Genomic DNA, 13,383 nt, shown 5'->3' with positions numbered 1-13,383 from the left:
TCATGTAAACCCGCCCTCTGGCTCTAATTACAAGCCAAACACACAAATACCCAACAACACAAAGAACTCCCAGCTGGGAGAGGGAACATTCAGGGAAAATTCTCTAGTAGACATGGTATCTATCCACCCTTCCAAGAACTTTGTGAGGTAAGTCAGTGACCCTCTGCATCCTGGGTGACTTTCAACCAAGACGCTCTTGAACATGACCCTGCTGACACGGCTTCTGCCAGGGGACACAACTTACTACCTTCCATGAGAATTCCCATGTGACACTTTCTTGTAAAATTCGGCAGAAAGAACTGGTTTTCAGAGAGCTGGTATGACATCCTTCTATCCATAGGAAAAGCTATGGATTTATACTTTCACTTTTTACCCTGGCCATCAGGAGGCTCAGATATTGTACAGTTGCAAAGCTTAATAACCGGTTAATTTTTTTGGTTAGGAATTTTATATTTTCTCCGAGGTCTTGAGTTCAGATTCTATTTCTACTTTAATAATTTTGTGCTGTTAATTATCTTATAAGCTTCTTAAAATGCATTTTGAAATGAGTCCGTGTGTACCTTAAGTAAATAAAATGCTACTACATTCCTCCACCCAGGCAAAGGTCAATTGATTTACCTCATACGACTCCAAGTTTGCTTATTCTGTGCCTTCTGATTGGAATGCTGCCCCATCCTACTGTCCCACCAGCATCCCCCTCTCCCCAAAGCCCACCCACCCCAGATAGCTCAGTTCAAATGTCCTCTCCTCCCCCATGAACCGTCCTGACTGCTGCAGCCTAGAGCAAGCTTTCCTTCCTCTGAGAGCCTTTCGTGTTGTTTGTACACTACTCATTTACTACTTCCCATGCACTCTCTTTTATTGTTAGTTTTATAAACATTTTTTTAAAATTTGAAGGCAACTTGTGCACACAGTGGAAAATTCAAACAGTACAAGACAGTTGCACAGGAAAAAGGTATTTGCCATCCACAGTTGCCTCAGAGACAACGGCTATTGCTAGTCCTTTGTGTATCATTCCAGACACACCTATGAATTTATAAACACACACATGAATGTACATATATGCACACATATAGGTACATATATGTATATATGTGTGCACTTATAAATCCTTCTGTGCTTTTTTCTGCGGCTGTGAACATACCGTATACACTCTTCTGCATCTAGACTCTTTCATTCTGGTGACGCCACATGTTCCCTGACCAGGGATCGAACCCTCGGCCCCTGCAGTGGAAGTGCAGAGTCTTAACCACTGGACGGCCAGGGAGGTCCCTAGACTTTTTTTTTTCATACAACAATATAGCTTGGAGATTATAGCACATCCGTACATACATATCTACCTCATTCTTTCTAATACCTGTGCAGCTTCTATAGTAAAGATAAACCCTAATTTATTTGATTAGTTACGCCATCATGGCCCATACCTCTCTGATTAAATGTACTCTTTCGGAGGGCAATGGAAGGGACATGACCCCATTAGTATAGTCCTCCACAGATCCAGAGTATGGTACCTTCCACACAGGAAAAGCTTAATAAATAACTGATTGTCAACTTTTATCAGTAAATAGTCAAGCAGAAAGTAATTCTACTTTATACAAATGTTTAAGGAGTAACTTGGGAAAGTCTTATAGCACTGGCCACTCAAACCACATCCATCTTTCACTGGCATTTGCCATGGTTTAGGCTTGACCTTGACATATACTAGGTCTCAGCTGATGAAGATGGGGCTGAGGGGGCCTGAGCCTGTGGCGGGGCTTCCAGGGAGGCACTGGATCCTGCCAAGGCCCCACGTCCAGAGTCAGGAGCAGGGAATCTGCAGGACCAAGAGAAGCACCCCAAGGAGAGAGCGCGGCAGTGCACTTGGGAGCCAGTCTCTGTTCTGCTCATGGCGGGTGAGGCCTTCACCAGGCAGTGGGTGAAGGAACTGGCTTGAAGCGCTCTCAGGCAAGGAGGAGTTACAAAGTGCCAGGACCTCCGCTGGAGGGGTCTTTGTCTTAAAAAAAGATGAGGCTACGCCCATCTTCGTAGATGCGTTATGCATAACAGCTACAAGGTGGAAACAGTCCAAGTTTCCGTCGACAGAGGAATGGATAAAGAAAGTGTGTCTAACATGCACCCCAATGTTCACTGCAGCACTGTTTACAATAGCCAGGTCATGGAAGCAACCTAGATGCCCATTGACAGGTGAATGGATAAAGAAGATGTGGCACATATATACAATGGAATATTACTCAGCCATAAAAAGGAACGCAGTTGGGTCATTTGTAGAGACGTGGATGAATCTAGAGACTGTCATGCAGAGTGAAGCAAGTCAGAAAGAGAAAAACAAATATCGTATATTAACGCATATATATGGAACCTAGAAAGATGGTACAGATGAACCGGTTTGCAGGGCAGAAATAGAGACACAGATGTAGAGAACAAACGTATGGACACCAAGGGGGGAATGGCAGGGCGGGGGCGGCAGTGGTGGGATGAATTGGGAGATTGGGATTGACATGTATACACTAATATGTATAAAATAGACAACTAATAAGAACCTGCTGTATAAAAAAATAAAATAAAAATTTAAAAAAGTGTGTCTATATATACAATGCAATGTTATTCAGTCTTAAAAAGCAAGGAAATTCTAACACAAGCTACAACATGGATGAACTTTGCAAACATTGTGCTAAGTGAAGTAAGCCAGACACAAAAGGACAGATAGAAGTCCACTTACATGAGGCACCTGGACTTGGCCAGTTGATGGGGACAGAGGGTGGAATGGAAGTTACCAGGAAGGGGAGAATGGGGAGTTAATGTTTAGTGGGGACAGAGTTTCTGTTTGGGGTGATGAAAAGGTTCTAGAGATGGATGGAGCTGATAGCTGCATAACATTGTGAATGTACTTAATGCCCCTGGCTTGCACACTTAAAACTGGTTCAAATGATATGATATATATTTTACCACTATTTATAAAAGATATGAGGCAAGGGAAATGTATATTATTGTAGAATGTGGTATTGCTTCCCCAACGTAGTCATTTTTGTTCCGCTGCCTTGATCTGTACCCGCTCTGAGCTCACGTGGACTATCTGACCCTTGGTGAGAGAGGTCTGCTAATATTACATTTTCTTTTCCTGAGAGAGGCAATAAAGAAGTAGGCTGGGGCTTCCCTGGTGGCGTAGTGGTTGAGAGTCCGCCTGCCGTTGCAGGGGACACGGGTTCGTGCCCCGGTCTGGGAAGATCCCACATGCCGCGGAGCGGCTGGGCCCGTGAGCCACGGCCGCTGAGCCTGCGCGTCCGGAGCCTGTGCTCCGCAACAGAAGAGGCCACAACAGTGAGAGGCCCGCGTACTGCAAAAAAAAAAAAAAAAAAAAGAAGTAGACTGTTGGTGAAACACATGTAGCCATACTTCTGTGACTTTCAACCCAGGTGACTCAGGAGTGACTCAAGGGCAGTGGCTTGTGAGGGCCCTACAACAGCCCTGGGAGGACAGGGACCCGGTGGGTGGTGTGCAGCCTTGGGTCCACTCAGCTCCTGCCATTTCGATCCCAGGAAGCTCTGCCTGGGAACTGAAGTCAGTATGTGGAATGACATCCAGAGAAACTGCTGAGAGGGGCACTTAGGAGACGGTTAACATAGAGTCTTGCTAGCTTTCTAAATGAAAAGCCCCAGTACAGCAACTCCGTCACATTAGAAACACATTAGAAACATATTAACAAGTAATTACTTTGGAGGAAGTTAACTCTGTTAAATTACAAATTAAGATAAAATTAAGAATGTTTCTCCTTTCAGATTCAAGTACACAGAATTTTTTTTTTTTTTAATGATTCCTGCCTTTCTGTATCCGGCCATCCTAGTACCTTAAATGCAACACTCATTCCGTAAACAGTTGTCACGTGCCTCCTCTGTGTCAGGCACTGTACTAGGTGCTGGTCCTGAACCAACCTCTCACGAATCTGAGGGCTGTACTGGATGGGCGGGTTCACATGACTACCGTATTTCTCTGTGGAGCAGTGAGCAGAGAGTAGCTTGTGTTTCCACCCAGGAGAAGGCATTCGTCATAATTGGTTGCATCATTCTCAAGTCCGTCTTATCCAGAGCTGCAGCCTAAAGAAGATCTTGTAAAAATCAGGGTGCAGACTTGTCTGTCAAATGTGACTTTTCTCCCTTTAGAGCAGAGGAGAGTGTACACAATTGGATGTAAAGGAGTTCAGTTCGCAGCAGATCATGACAAAGGCAAGGCATCTTTTCGCAGTTGTTGGATTTCTCTTTGGGGTTGAGAAGACCTGGGTTTGGATCCCACCTTTGTCATTCACAGCAGGGCAACCTCTCAAGCCTCAGATTCCTCATCTGTAAAAGAGGGTTATATGTGCATGATCTGCAAAACCCAAATCTAATATTTTTTCTACTGTGAATATTCTGACCAAGGAGGAAAAGGGCTGGAGTACCACATGCTAGCAATAGTTTTTGGCAAATACCTAAACCAGAGTTAAATGTGGGAGTATCATGAGGTCTGACACATGGGTTATGGAATTAGGTAACCTTAAATTATGACCTGTTCTCATTTTACATATCAAAGCACAACTCTGAGTTTGACATAGTTCAGCCTAGAATTGTCCAAGAACTTGCAATGATAATATTATGTCCCCCTGTATGACACTGACACTGCTGAAATCACCATAACAGAAACAGAACCCAAGGCCTTGGCCTGGTTAACACTGGAATCCAACCACATGAGCCAACCAGCCACCCAGGGACTTAAGGGAATAAAGGGAAGAAGAGACATACTTAGTTATTTCTTTGTTTTTGTTAACATATTTATTTCCCCAAAGAGGATTTGAGATGGCCAGAAATCTCTGCATATCATATTATAATATAATCATATACAGCTCATGTCCCATATTTAAACAAAGGACCTGTGACTGTGGCTACTTCATGACTCCAGGGAATAATGCAAGCTGATCTTACCTGGTCCCTGGGAACCCTGCTCGTTATGTGGCCTGGGTCTGTGTCTCCACAGACAACAACGACTAGTGAACCTCGAAATTCTCCATTCATACTCCTTTTCCCCAGGGTGGAACATCACGTAAGAAAGTTGTGTAACAAGTTGGTGCCTCTGCAGTCTCAGCTCAGGACTCAAGGACTCTCAGGACTCAGGGAGGGTTCTTTTACTTTCTTTTCACAGCTTCTTTCTTCCCCGTGGAGACTGTTCCAAAAGTTAAACCCTTGCCTCAGATCTCTTGGCCATTCATGAGCATTTCAATTTCAGTAGATGATTAACCACTGAATTAAGAAGAAAAACAGAAGCTATTATAAATGCATTTGCTTAACTTTCTGTCATCTCTCTCTACCCCAACCTACAAACTTATTGCCATTTTCACCAGCCTTTCTTTGATTTAAAAAAAACAGGTGTTGCTCTTCCCATCAACCGTCAGCTGGACGCTTGTTCCTCCCCGTAGCCCTTACTGTCCTATCCCAGCTCCTGTCTCTTACTCTAAAGTAATGCGTATCACCCTGATCTTTAAAGAAAACAAACAAACAAAAAAACTATTACTCTCTCTTTAATGTGAGTTCTCCTCTAGATACTATCCCATCTTTTTTTTTTTTTTTTTGCGGTACACAGGCCCCTCACTGTTGTGGCCTCTCCCGCTGTGGAACACAGTCTCCGGATGTGCAGGCTCAGCGGCCATGGCTCACGGGCCCAGCCGCTCCGCGGCATGTGGGATCTTCCCAGACCGGGGCACGAACCCGTGTCCCCTGCATCGGCAGGCGGACTCTCAACCACTGCGCCACCAGGGAAGCCCTACCCCATCTTTTCTTCATTTCATAACCAACCTTCTGAGAAAAGAGTCTGGAATCCACATCTTCTGCCTTCACTTCCTCAACGCCCATTCACTTTCTCTTCCCTCTGCGATTCAGCTTTTACCCTCAACGCTTGAAACTGGAAAGGTTAACAAAGACCAAGCCCCATGAACACTTTTTATTCCTTCCCTACCTGTTCTCTCTGTGACAATTGGCACTATTGCCCCTTCCCTTCTAGAAACTCTGCTTCCTTGATGTCTTACTCTTTCTTTCAGACAAATCTTCATACGTTTTCTCCAATGGCTTCTCTTTTGATGTCCCCCTTAAATATTTTTTCTGCCCATCTTGTAACATGTGTTTTACATGGATAAGTAATGGTCCCAGTGAATCACTCCACTGGGCTCCCTTGGCGTTGAGCCTGGGCTGCACCATGTGACTCGCTTCGGCCAGTGGAACGTCAGCAAACATGAAGTCAGCAGAGGCTCGATAAGGCTTGTGTAGTGGGATTTGCCTTCTTGGAACACTCCTCAGGAACTTCCTTGTTTTCTGGATGACTAAGATGAAAGAAAAAAAAGAAAAAAGATGAAAGACCAAGTGAAGAGAGGGAGAGAGAGATAGAGAGAGAGAGAGAGAGAGAGAATGTCAACTACCCCAGGTTTTTCCAGCTGAGCCCAACTCCAGATAACCCATCACATAAATAATACCTTTTTGTTTTAAGCCACTAAGGTCTGGGGTGGTTTGATATACAATGATAAACAACCGAGAAAACCTGGTATTTTAAAGATTCCTGTTGTCATCCTGCTTTCCTCCAATGTTGCATATTTTCCCAAACATCCATTCCAATGGATTTAAGTACCATTCATACCTCGTAATTCTTACACCTACATTTCTAAACCAGATCAGTCTTCTAAGTTCCCATCTCTTACTTAATGGACATCCCCGTTTAAATATTCCACAGAGCACCTCTAATTCACACACCAAAGCACTGTGTCGTTCTTCCACAAACTACGTTCCGCTTATTCCTTACCTTGGATAATGATGCATGTACTTACCAGTCACTCAAGGAGGGAACTTAGAAGTGAATCTTCATCTCCTCCCTTTCATCCACTCATCGACAATCAGTCATTCACCAAATCTTATCAAGTATGTCACCTAAATGTCTCTCACATTTATTGCTTTATCTCCATCACCTTGAATGCTGCCCTGGTCAAGGGCCTCATCACGTTATACTTTGACTATCACCAACGTCTACTCATTGCCTCCCTGCTCTGAGATTTGGCCAGGACATCCATATTTGTCCTGATCATTTTCCTGCTGACAATCACCTACGGAATAAGGGAAAGATTTCTTAATATGCTACTAAACCCTTTCTGACCTGGCCCTACTTTTATTTCCATTCTCATTTTCCGCCCTTTCCCTGTGTACGCTGTGCTCCGAGCCAAATTACTTGCAGCGCCGACACTAGCCATCTGCCCCATGGATGTCTCAGACAGTTTTCCTGCCTGGTGTACCTCCCCACCCCTGCCATCTGCAGAGTCCTTGAAGACTCAGATTAAATGTCATATCCTCTGTGAAGCCTCCCCTGCCTCTCTGGGCAGAAGCAAAATGAGGCGCCTCTTCTTCTGAGCAACCAGGTACCCAATAGTACCACGATTGTACACATTTTAATTGTACTGACAGGCTTAAATGTCTGTCACCCCTAATAGATTCAGAGAGCTCCTCCAGGGCAGGGGTGGCTTTATTTTTATTTTCATAGCACCCAGCACAGTGTGTGATGCACAGCAAGTGCTCAATAACTATTGAATGAATAAAACACTGTATTTCCCCACTTTTAATGTTTTGTAAAAATATCTTATAATTGTCTAAGTTAGCACCATGAATTCCATTTGTCAGTCTAGAAATAGAGATGAGAGAGTTTAGGTGTTGCTCGACATGACTTAGGATGAGTCTGGTGGTAAGTCACGGAAGTTGGAGCCAGTAACTGAGGGGAGAAGAAGCAAATGCTTCGTTCCAGGTGGGCGGCAGGGTCATGTTGGAACCACTGCCCCCATGGCCCCCAACAGTGCTCCTTCCAGACAGAGCGCCCCTTCCTCCACCACAGGGCGAAGTGGTCGTGCAGCGCTGCTTTGCCTGAATGTCTTGAGTCTGAAAAATAATAAGAATACAAGATGTGGGTAATTTCTTTTATTTCTCCCCTTCTCTTGCCTCATGAGTGTCTCCTCTCTTCTCTCCCTGCTTCTCGTTTCCCACAGTCTGCCCCATCACAGAGATCTTTCAAAGTAAGGATCTGATGTGTGACTCTCTTGCTGAACTCTTCAATGAGCCCCCAGCACCTTTGGGGCGCAGTCAAGACGTCTCCTTGGCCCTGTCTACTTCTCCAGTCTCATCTACTACCTCCCCACCCTGCCACTTGTGCGAGGGCTCTGGGCCACCTGGGGATGCCAAAGGACAAGGTATAGCCATTGCCCCCAAGTAGCTCACAACCCAGTGAGAAGACAAGACAAGAATGAATGAATGAATGATTTATTTATTTAGGCCGTGCTGCGCAGCATGTGGGATCATAGTTCCCCGACCAGGGATCAAACCCACGCCCCCTGCATTTGAAGCACGGAGTCTTAATTACTGGCAGGGAAGTCCCAGGAATGAATTATAATTTAATGTAAACCAGTATTGATGGAGATGGGTGAACGAGAGGACAGCCAACCCACCCTGGGGGGTCAGTCAGAGAAGACTGAGCAGGAACCGCCCTCCGTGTTCCACTCAGTATGGAACCACTTGCAATGACCCGTGCTCACTAGGCTTTGAAACAACTGGACCTCATGGTCATCTGTCCTGCTCTCTTCGTTCTGAGGAAATCCTCAAGCCTCCCTTCTTCTAGGAAGGCTGCTCTGCTGTCCCGGCAGCAAGAATCACTCCCTTCTTTATGCTGCCACCAAGCACGAGCTCCGTGTGAACAGGGAGCTAACTGTGTCCTCCGAGGCTAAGAGAGAGTTAGCCATATAGTAGGCATTCAATCAATGTTTGCTAAAACTTAGCTAACCATGCTGTCTTTGGGAGCCAGCAGTGGCCTGATCGTAGCCCTAGTGACTTTCTTTTCACCTGATATCTTCACCTTTCCAGTCTGGACAGTTGCCTGCAAAGGCAGTAGCAACCGGGTCCATTACCAGTGGAATATGGAGGCTGAACTTCCATATCCAGCCAGATTCTTTCCCCCATGAAAACATCACCCAGGAAGGTTATGCTGTCCTTCCAGTGATGCAGGAAATGCTTTTCAGATTTCTCTTTTTGGTGCTTTCTTCAGCATTTATAGCCCTTTGAATAACTATAGTTTTATTTTTCTCTATCTTTTCTTTCTTTTTCTTAATTTTATGGATTAAAAATACTTTACTCAGAATTTATTACAAGTCAAATTTTTAAAACTTTGTGAATAGCTATCATGTATACTATTTAAATTCTATATATTTTCAATGACAGTCCATCTTCATCATTTAAAGGCAAAATATACTGTCTGGAGCTTGCCAAAATCATTTGGACACAAATTTGGTAAACGATAAAGTAGAATAATATAGTTTTTAGTGGAAAAAAAGAAATTGGGCACTAAAGAGAGTTATTTTCTATGACTTGCAAATTGGTTCTGAACACAGTTTCAAAAGATGAGTTCCAAAAATGCATCAAGTAAGTCCTCAACACTGGAATTAGTGTAATTGATTTGTGTAAGCTGATTTTAATGATTTGGAAGAGCAGATAGGGAAAAGCAGATAGTTTTAAACTGAGGGTGTTCTGAAGTTTGGGTATTAGAGGTTGATACATTATGACTATGTTTCCAAACAGAGACAAATATTTATTTGTCTAAGCAGTAATGCAGCCAAATTACAGGTCAGTTAGCATTAGTCTGAGTTCTTAGAGGAAACTGTTTTCATTCATTTCATGGGGCCTAGAAAACCTTTTTTGTAACAGGCCAAGTTGTCTCTGGAATTTTTCTCAACAGCTTTCTGGGGGCACCCACTTCTAGGCCCACCTCCAGGCCCCTTGTACGTTTCCACTGCCCTCTGGCTACAATGAACTCAAGCCTGTCCTATTCCCCAAGGGCTCAGACTCCAAAGTTACCATTTTCTCTCAGCACTAAATCAAAACTACCAACTGATTAGGCTGTACACTCCAAGAGGGCAGAAACATTGTTCTGTTTTGTTCATTACTGTATCTCCAGCACCTAGAACAAGGCCTGGAACTTCTTAGACACTCAATGTTGAATGAATGAATAAATCTCTAAATTTGTTAGTCCCAGCTACGTGTTGGGAGAAAAACAACCCATTGAACTAATTTACACTCATCTGTGAATGACCAGGAGTCCCTTATCTCTCCCTAAGGAATTTGCATACTCAAAGGGAAAGCTTGTGAATTCAAATTATTCTCAATGGGAAAACTTCAATAGTGAAGCAAATGGAGAGAAAACATTGGAGGCTAAAGGGTAGGGAGGGGGGAGGGGCAGGGGGAGGGGAGTTATGACTCCAGCAGGCCAGAGCCGCCTAGGAGTTTGCCCCTGAGGCCTTCCGCTTTCCAAGGCCCCTCTAGCTCTGCACCGTTACCACTTTTGAAAGCTTAGAGACTCCTCCATCCTGTCGGACCCGTGATGGGACGAGGAGGGAGATTAAACCAGGGAGGGGCTGCAGGGCTGTTGGTTTCCACCTTGAGCTTTGGCTGTACTATTTTACCATTTTTCATATGTTTCAAAGGGAGGTGTCCTCACTTTCTAGTTAAACAGACAAGGGCACAGGGGGACCTCCTCAGACTCAATACTATTTGTTAATTAAAGGTTAACTAATATATTTTCACTTTATGTAGATGTCATTGTTTTTTTTTAAGCTCGTAAATTGACTTGAAATATATGCACATCTGACAATGAGCGGGGTATATTGTAAAGGATAGAGATAATCCCTTTTATGCCACTTTTATGGGCTCTAATATGATCTGTTGCTAGTGATTTCTTTGCAGACATGTGTCCTGTCTTTAACCCCTATGCACCCAGCACACCCCAAAGCATCCCCAACGTGCTTTCAAGAGACACATAAACTTAATGGAAATGTAAACCTAACCTCGGAATTCTGATTCTTGGTTTATGAAATGGACTATAAAAAAGGTAGAAGTTGATTTTAGTGTTTCCTGTTTTCTTAACGTCAGAATTTTCTGTAGTGTCAACCTTCTTTCTGCTGTTTATTTGTAAATCCCTTGAATGAAACATTTACGTCTTTCAAAAGACCATTCAAATATATGATGAAAGAAAGCCCAAACCACGGCATTTCAATCAATGACAGTAAAATGTAACAAATATTTAGAAAATCATTGCTCATGTTAGGAAATAAATGTTTTAGTGATTAAGTCGAGGATAATCAAACTTAGGTATTGAAGAGTTGTAGTAGTAATATAACAAAATAGTTTTGATTAATCTTTGGTTCAACTAGAAGTATCGTGATAGTCTTAGCACTACAGGCGCTGAATGAGGAGAAATTATATTTTGCATAGTTTTGCAATTTTCTGAGTTTATTTTGGAGTCCAATAAGAGCAATTCGCTTTCCTCTGTATCTATTATAGGTCTATGTTTGGTTGATCTACGTTCCTTCCTTGATTTAAAAATAAACGTAATCTTTTACCTAATAAAATCACCTTAAAGTGTACAACAGTTGACGGTTTAAAAGAATTATAACTGCTTGGTATCTACACATAAAAGGTGCTTGATAAATGTTTGTTAGATCCAGTTCCTAAAAGGAAAATTGGTAAAAGAGAAATTTCTCCAGGTTTCATATTAATTTTGTACCGAGAAGGGAAATAGAATAAGAGGCTTGGGTAATTGAGGCTAGGAGATCATACAAAAGTGCCATTTTGGCCAAAGAATGATTAAAACACTCTAGTCCTGACATGTTTAAAAATGGTCACACAACCTATTTCTTTGTTTCATAACCATCGCGCTCCCTCTCCCTTTTTTGGCATGGCAACAAATTCAACAAAATCAACGCCATCTAGTTAAACTTTTTGATTTAGTGGTGGGTCCGGCGGTCCTGTCAACGAGGAGGTTAACACAAGCAACGTGGAGAGGCAGGAGAAATCTATCTGAAATGGAACGTGCCCATTCTAAATAATTTCAGGTGGGAAAATCGTTCCAAGTTGACGGATAATTGCAGAAAGGACGTCCCAACCCCTCGAGCCGGGGCCGTCCGTCCGCGCAGCCTCGGAAGCCCCTCGCCGCGGCCGGGAGGACCGCCGCCGGCCGGGCCGCCGCTTCCTGCCCGCGGGCGGCGCACCCGGACCCCGGGAAGGTGCCGCTTGGGGAAACGTGGCACCGTCTCCAGCCCGCGTCCCGGGCGCTGCCGCGCGGCGGCCGAGCGCTCCAGCGAGGCGGGTCGGGAAGGCGGCGCGGCGGCCGCGCACCGGCCCGCGGGGAGAGCCGCCCGCACCGCCGGCGCCCGCCCGGGGACGGGAAGTGGCGCCCCGCCCGCCCTCGCGGCCCGCGGCCCCGCAGCCCCGCGCCGCCCCCTTTCTCTCGGCCTCTCCCTCGGCCTCCACACCCGGGCCGAATTCTTGCATAAATTATGCCAGGCGCGCCTGACGTCAGGTGGCGGCGCGCGGGCGCGGGCGCGGCGAGGAGGGAGCCGGCGGCGGGCGCGCGCGGCCCCGCGGCCTCGGGCGCGCGCAGGCGTGTCGGGCGCGCGCAGGCGCTGGCGTGCTGGGGCCGCGGCGGCGGCGGCGGCGGCGGCGGCGGCGGCGACGGCGGCGGCGGCGGCGGCGACGGCGGCGGCGGCGGCGGCGGCGCGGGGGTTGAGCCGTGGTAGTGCGGACGCGCTCGTGCTCGGGAACTATCGGATTAAACTTGAATCGAGTGCAATTACACAAAGGAGCGCCGCTGAGGAGGCGACCCGGGGACCCGGAGACCCTGAAACTCGCCAGAGCCGCGTTCGCCCCCGGCCAACTCCGCGCCCGAGGACTCAACCCCCTGGCCGCGGCCGCCGAGCCAACTCCGGAGCCCGCTCTGCGTTTTGTTTCCCCCTCGGCACAGGGCAGCGGAGAAGCCCTCCCGCCCGCCCGACCCGGTAAGCGCGAGAGTTCGCCGGGCGCCCCCAGGAGGGGCGGCGGCGGCAGGAAATCGCTCCGGGCCGGGGCCGGGGCCGCGCGAGGAGTTGGGAGCGAGGAGTTGGGCGTGTGCGGGGCGAGGGGCTAGAGCGGGCGGGGGCCGGGGCCGGCGCTGGAGCGCAGCGCCGCCCGGGCCGTGTCGCCGGCGTCGCCGCCCGCGGGGCCCGAACCCGCGGCCGGAGCGCCGCCCGGCGACCCAACTTTTGCCTGCGTCCGCTGGGCCGGCGGCGGCGGCGGCGCGCGGTCCGGCCGAGGGTCACTTCCTCGCATGTAAATGGCTTTTTGTTGTGCTGCCGGCGTGGGGGGGGGACGGGGGACAGGAGGGAGCGTGTCTGCGCGCGGCGGAGCGCGAGCGCGTTTCCTCCCGCCGGCGCCGAGCACGAGTTGCCGGCTCCATTCGAAAGAAAAAGGAAGGAGGAAAAGTTGGGCTGCAACTCCAGTGCGAGTGGGCGATGGGCGCGCGGGCGCGGGGCGG

General features: G+C 47.0%; 1 protein-coding gene and 1 long non-coding RNA gene across 2 annotated transcripts in view; one reads left to right on the top strand and one right to left on the bottom strand.

Moving 5' to 3' along the window:
* Nucleotides 1–2,474: 2,474 nt before the first annotated feature.
* Nucleotides 2,475–10,147, bottom strand: LOC137210405 (uncharacterized). The gene is made up of 3 exons (XR_010936504.1): nucleotides 5,980–10,147; nucleotides 4,953–5,267; nucleotides 2,475–4,334 (listed from the first exon to the last, which is right to left on the bottom strand). It is a non-coding gene; the product is annotated as an uncharacterized lncRNA (long non-coding RNA).
* Nucleotides 10,148–12,560: 2,413 nt separating this feature from the next.
* Nucleotides 12,561–13,383, top strand: part of CHD7 (chromodomain helicase DNA binding protein 7) — a 444,235-nt gene continuing 443,412 nt past the window's right edge. The window contains exon 1 of the mRNA XM_067712237.1: nucleotides 12,561–12,868. The gene's annotated coding sequence lies outside the window, so the exon portion shown is untranslated. The remainder of the gene's footprint in view (nucleotides 12,869–13,383) is intronic.

The sequence above is a fragment of the Pseudorca crassidens genome, chromosome 17 (assembly GCF_039906515.1).
Source record: "Pseudorca crassidens isolate mPseCra1 chromosome 17, mPseCra1.hap1, whole genome shotgun sequence".
Lineage (NCBI taxonomy): Eukaryota > Metazoa > Chordata > Mammalia > Artiodactyla > Delphinidae > Pseudorca > Pseudorca crassidens.
The sequence above is the reverse complement of the archived record's forward strand: the minus strand, read 5'-3'. Positions and strand labels throughout refer to the sequence as shown.